This window comes from Erythranthe guttata, chromosome 8, assembly GCF_056151865.1.
Source record: "Erythranthe guttata isolate IM_541 chromosome 8, IM_541, whole genome shotgun sequence".
Taxonomy (NCBI): domain Eukaryota; kingdom Viridiplantae; phylum Streptophyta; class Magnoliopsida; order Lamiales; family Phrymaceae; genus Erythranthe; species Erythranthe guttata.
Window position 1 is genome coordinate 9481663 of NC_142540.1, and position 6255 is coordinate 9487917.

Here is a 6255-nt window from a genome sequence, read left to right on the forward strand (position 1 = left end):
AACCCGTTGCGAGGCAACTCCCACGAGGAGCCAACTCCCTCGGGTCTACGAACCCACAGCGAGATAACTCCCATGAGGAGACCACTCGCTCTGTCCTACAACCCGTTGCGAGGCAACTCCCACGAGGAGCCAACTCGTTCGGTACTACAACCCGCAGTGAGACAACACCTATGAGGAGCCAACTCGCTCGGTACTTCAAACCCGCAGCGAGACAACTCCCACGAGGAGCCAAATCGCTCGGTAATACAACCCGCATCGAGACAATTCCCACGAGGAGCCAACTCGCTCGATAGTGCAACTCGCTCAGAACAACCTCAATCCACACACTCCTCAGTCGCGCGTTATCCAACGCTCCAACAACATCGCTGCGAGACAACTCCCACGAGGAGACAACTCGCACGCGATTCACTACATAATTGCAAGCTCAAGTTAGCACGATTACAACCCTAGAAACACTTAGACATATTATGGGAATCTATATAGCCTGGCCAGCTTGATTACTCAAATGTGTCTACTTGTTTTTGACGGGTCCTTCATTAAAACGTGGTCACGGTCCTAAGATACTTACGACCCACGAGGTCTAACAATGGGCACGATCCCCATCGAGAAAATCTTGAGAGCCTGATCCACTCATCAAGTACATCCCACATAAGGCTATATGTAAACACATACAAGCAACGCGTCAAACCATTGACAACGTCAATAAATAACAACTCCCACGAGTAGATAACTCGATCCGCGCTACCACATCATCGTGGGACAACACCGACGACTCAAGTAACTTACATAAAGGCAACTTGGTCGCGCTACGCGCCAACGCGCCTTCACGCCCCTCCGACACATGCTCCAACGCGTTTTTGGACACCATCGATTACTACAATTTTTACTCAAGACACGATCTGTCACCCATTTCAACATGGCCCCCACATCGACTCGAGAGTGGGGGACTTAATGATATGACTAATTGGGCCCACCCAATGGGCTTACAATTTATTTACCTAGGCCACAAGCCCAAAATTTAAGACCACTATCACCGAGGTCCAGTCACCTTCAAATAAGGTTTGGGCCCAACAATCTCAACTAAGCTATAAATAATGGTTTGAAATCATTCCTTAAGATACGTCCTATTAATTGAGTAATACTACAATGTGTATTCTCTGGACTATTTCCACTATCCGCACGTCTGACTTGAGCGTCGGAGGGGTTTCCGCCGGATCAACCCCCGGCTTAGTTCATGTGTTTTATGATCGCAGGTATCTCAAGGCCATCAAGCTCGTGAGCCAGTGATCCACTCTGCTCTTCCGGCTCATCCTACCTCATTTATTTAAGGTGATCTATTTCTAGCATCATCAGAGAGGAACAAGACTTAGCTCGAAGCTAATGCCAAAAGGAAAGTAAGAATGCTTAGCTCGAAGCCAATGCCAAAAGGAAAGTAACAATTCTTAGAACAAGTTAATTCCATAAGGAGCGGGATAATGCTTAGCTCGAAGCCAATGCTAAGTGGAATGTAAGAATACTAAGCTCGAAGCTAATGCCAAAAGGAAAGTAAGAATGCTTAGAACAAGCAAATTCCATAAGAAGACGAATAATGTTTAGCTCGAAGCTATAGCTAAAGGAAAATTAAGAATGCTTAGCACAAGCAAATTCCATAAAGAGAGGAGTAATACTTAGCTCGAAGCTAATACCAAAACGAAAGTAAGAATCCTTATCGAAAAGCTAATGTCAAACGGAAAGTAGGAATGCACTAATTCCTTAAGAACAGGAATAATGTGTGGAGAGGAACAATGCTTAGCTTGAAGCTCATGCCCAAAGGAAAGAAATCATGCTTAGCTCGAAGCTAATGTCAAAAGCAAAAGTAAAAATCCATAGCACAAGAAAATTCCATAAGGAGAGGAATAATGCTTAGCTCGAAGCTAATGCCAAAAGGAAAGTAAGAATGCTTAGCACAAGCTAATTCGATAAGAAGAGGAGTAATACTTAGCTCAAACCTAATGCCAAAAGGATAGAAATATTGCTTAAGACGAACCTAATGCCAAAATAAAAATAAGAATGCTTAGCTCAATCAAAGCAAATGCGAAAAGGAAATGAGATTGCTTAGCACAAGCTAATTTCGTATGGAGAGGTAGAATGCTTAGCTCGGACTAATGCCAAGAGGAAAGTAATAATGCTTAGCTCGAAGCTAATGGCAAAAGGAAAGTAAGATTGCTTAGCTCGAAGCAATTTCCAAACGGAAAGTACGAATGCTTAGCACAATCTAAATAAAATAAAAATAAAAATAAAAATCAAAATCAAAATAAAAATAAAAATTAAAATTAAAATAAAATCAATATATAAAATAGATAAATATATAAATAAATAATAATAATAAGAAAAGCTAATTGCATTAGAAAAGGTATAACGCTTAGCTCGAAGCTAATGCCTAAACGAAAGTAATAATGCTTAGCACAAGCTAAGGAGAAGGCCAATGCTTAGCTCAAAGCTAATGCCAATAGGAAAAGTGATGCTTTGCTCGAAGCTAATGGCAAAAGGAAAGTAAGAATGCGTAGCTCGAAGCTAATGCCAAACGGAAAGTAAAAATGCTTAGCACAATCTAATTCCATAAGAAAATAAATTGAAAATCAAAATCAAAATCAAAATTAATATTAAAATGAAAATTAAAATAAAAAAAATTAAAAGAAATTAAAATAAATAAATAAATATATAAAATAAATACATATATATAAATCAATAATAGAAAAAAAAATCGAATTCCATTAGAAAAGGTATAATGCTTAGCTCGAAGCTCATACCAAAACGAAAGTAAGAATGTTTAGCACAAGCTAATTCCATAAGGGGAGGAACCATGCTTAGCTCGATGCTATTTCCAAAAGAAAAGTAAGAATGCTTAGCTCGAAGCTAATGCCAAAAGGAAAGTAAGAATGCTTAGAACAAGCTAATTCCATAAGAAGAGGAATAATGTTTTGCTCGAAGCTATAGCCAAAAGGAAAGTAAGAATGCTTTGCACAAGCTAATTCCATAAAGAGAGGATGAATGCTTAGCTTGAAGCTAATGCCCAATGGAAATTAACAATACTTAACTCGAAGCTAATGCCGAAAAGAAAGTAAGAATGCTTAGAACAAGCTAATTCGATAACAAGATGAATAATGCTTAGCTCGAAGCTAATGCCAAAAGGAAAGTGAGAATCATTTGCACAAGCTAATCCATAAAGAAAGGAATAATGCTTACCTCGAAGCTAATGCCAAATGGAAAGTAAGAATACTTAGCTCGAAGCTATTGCCAAAAGGAAAGTAAGAATGCTTAGAACAAACTAATTCTGTAAGAAGAGGAATAATGTTTGGAGAGGAATAAGAAAATAAAATAAAAATCAAGTAATAAGTAAAAAAAATTAATATATAAAATAAATAAATTTATAAACATATAATAAAAAAAAACGAATTCCATAAGAAAAGGTATAATGCTTAGCTCGAAGCTAATGGTACAACGAAAGTACGAATGGTTATCTCGAAGCTAATGACAAACGAAAAGTAAGAATGCTTAGCACAATCTAATTCCATAAGAAAATAAAATAAAAATGAAAATAAAAATACGAATAAAAATTAAAATTAAAATTAAAATTAAAACAAAAAAAAATAAAAATAAATAAATAAATAAATATAGAAATAAATAATAAAAAAGCTAATTCCATAAGAAAAAGGTAAAATGCTTAGCTCGATGCTAATGCCAAAACGAAAGAAAGAATGCTTAGCACATGCTAATTCCAAAAGAAGAGAAATAGTGCTTAGCTCGAAGCTAATGCCAAAAGAAAAGTAAGAATGCTTTGCACAAGTTAATTCCATAAGGAGAGGAATAATGCTTAGGTCAAAGCTAATGCCAAAACAATATAAATAATGCTTAGCTCGAACCTAATGCCAAAACGAAAGTAAGAATGCTAAGCACATGCTAATCCATAAGAAAGGGAAGAATGCTTAGCTCGAAGCTAATGCCAAAAGGAAAGTATGAATGCTTAAAACTGGCAAATTCCATAAGGAGAGTAACAATGATTAGCTCAAAGCTAGTGCCAATAGCAAGTAATAATGTTTAGCTCAAAGCTAATGGCAAAAGGAAAGTCAGAACTGAAATGTTAAATGTCGTTTCAATTTTACTAATGTCGTTTTGACTTCGAATCTGATTTTCACATATTTCTATTGTCATTTTGGCAAATTTTGAAACACGAAAATTGTAGTCCTTTGCGTTAACTTTCTAATCCAACTTAAATCTGCTAGATTGGATGCTGTGTGACAAAGTTATGCATGAATGAGTCATATTTTGAATTTTAGATACCTGAATACATCAAAGTTGTGGGCAATATCCATTGATTCATTTATATCTTGCTCGTCTGACATCCAATTTCGGTGATTCAAGTTGGATTAGAAAACTAACTCAAAATACTACAAATTCTATTTTTCGGGTTTTGCAAAATTTTGAATTAAAAATGATCAAAATCATGTTTGAAGTCGAGACGGTATTATTAAAGCCCGAACGACAATTATCACATTCCAAGTCAGAATGCTTAGCTCGAAGCTAATGCTAGAAGGAAAGTTAGAATGTTTAGCACAATCTAATTCATAAGAAAATTAAATAAAAATAAAAATAAAAATCCAAATAAAAATTAAAAAATAAGTAAGAAAATGAATATATTAAATAATAAATATATAACTAAATAATAACAATAATAATGCCAAACGGAAAGTAAGAATGCTTAGCACAATCCAATTCCGTAAGAAAATAAAATTAAAATTAAAATTAAAATTAAAATTAAATTTAAAAATATTAAAATAAAAAAAATAAACAAAAATTTATAAAATGAATAAATATATGAATAAATAATAAAAAAAAACTAATTCCATAAGAAAATGTATAATTCTTAGCTTGAAGCTTACGCCAAAAGGAATGTAAGAATGCTTAGCACATGGAAATTCGACAAGGAGAGGAACAATGCTTTGCTCAAAGCAAATGCCAATGGGAAAGTAATAATGCTTAGCTGGAAGTAGGGGTGGAGATCGGACGGATCGGATCGGATACGGTCCTTTTGGAAAATTTCCGATTTTTTTCGGAAGCACAAAATCGATTCCGAATCCGATTCCGATTTTTTCGGAATTCAAGAACTGATTCCGATTCCGATTTTTTCGGAAATTTCGGAAAATCGGAATATTTCGGAATTATTCATTTTTTGGATTTTTCGACGGTTTTCAAAGATAGAATGAGGGGCGGCGACAGGGCTGAGGCGCTGGTCATGCCCGAGCGAAGGAGGGGCGGTTTAGGTGTTGGTCGGCATAGAGAAATAGGGGCGGCGCTGGCTATGCTGCCGGAGAGAACGAGGGGCAGCGCTGGCGGTGCTACGCGCGTAGAGAAAGAGAGGCTGCTCAGGCGGTGCTCGGTGCTCGGTGCTCGGCGGAGAGAACAAGAGGCGGGGCTAGTGGAAGAGATAAGAGATTCTATACAGAGAAAAGAATGGCTGGTGGTGGAAGAAATTCGAAATTGCAGATGGAGAGAGTGGCTGGTGCCAGGGCCGGCTCAAGCCCATATGAGGCCCTAGGCGAAGTAATAAATTTAGGGCCCTTTACATTAATTTTTTAATATAAAATTAAATATTTTGGATATTTTTATTTTAGTTTGATTACAAGTAATAAAATTATTAATTAATATATTATTTTTTATATAAAATTCAGGCTATATTTATTAATATTTTTTTTAAATAAGAAAATATAAATTTTATTTCGTATTTGGAGGCCCTAATTATATAGTAAACATAATTTTTGGGGGCCCTAACCATAATACTGAAAAGTTGGGGGCCCTAGGCATAGGCCAAAGTTGCCTATAGCCTAGGGCCGGGCCTGGCTGGTGCGAGGGGAGAGAATGAGAGAGAGAGAGTTAGGCAATTAGGGTTTAGAATTCACGTAGGAAGAAATTGGGTTTGGGCTTTTGTTAATGTGGGCCTAAGGTATTGATGGGCTGATATAGCATATTTTTTAATAAGAAAAATGTAACTTCAAATTTATAATAATTAATAAATAGTAATAATTTTCGGAAATTTTCGGAATTATTCGGAAATACTTTCGGAAATTTCGGAATTATTTTCGGATCGGAATTCGGAATTTCCAAATATTTTATATACAATTCCGGTTCCGATCCGATTTTTTTCGGAAAAATCGGAAATCGGAATTTCGGAAATCGGATCACAGAAAATGGTTCCAAAATCGGAAATATTCGGATCGG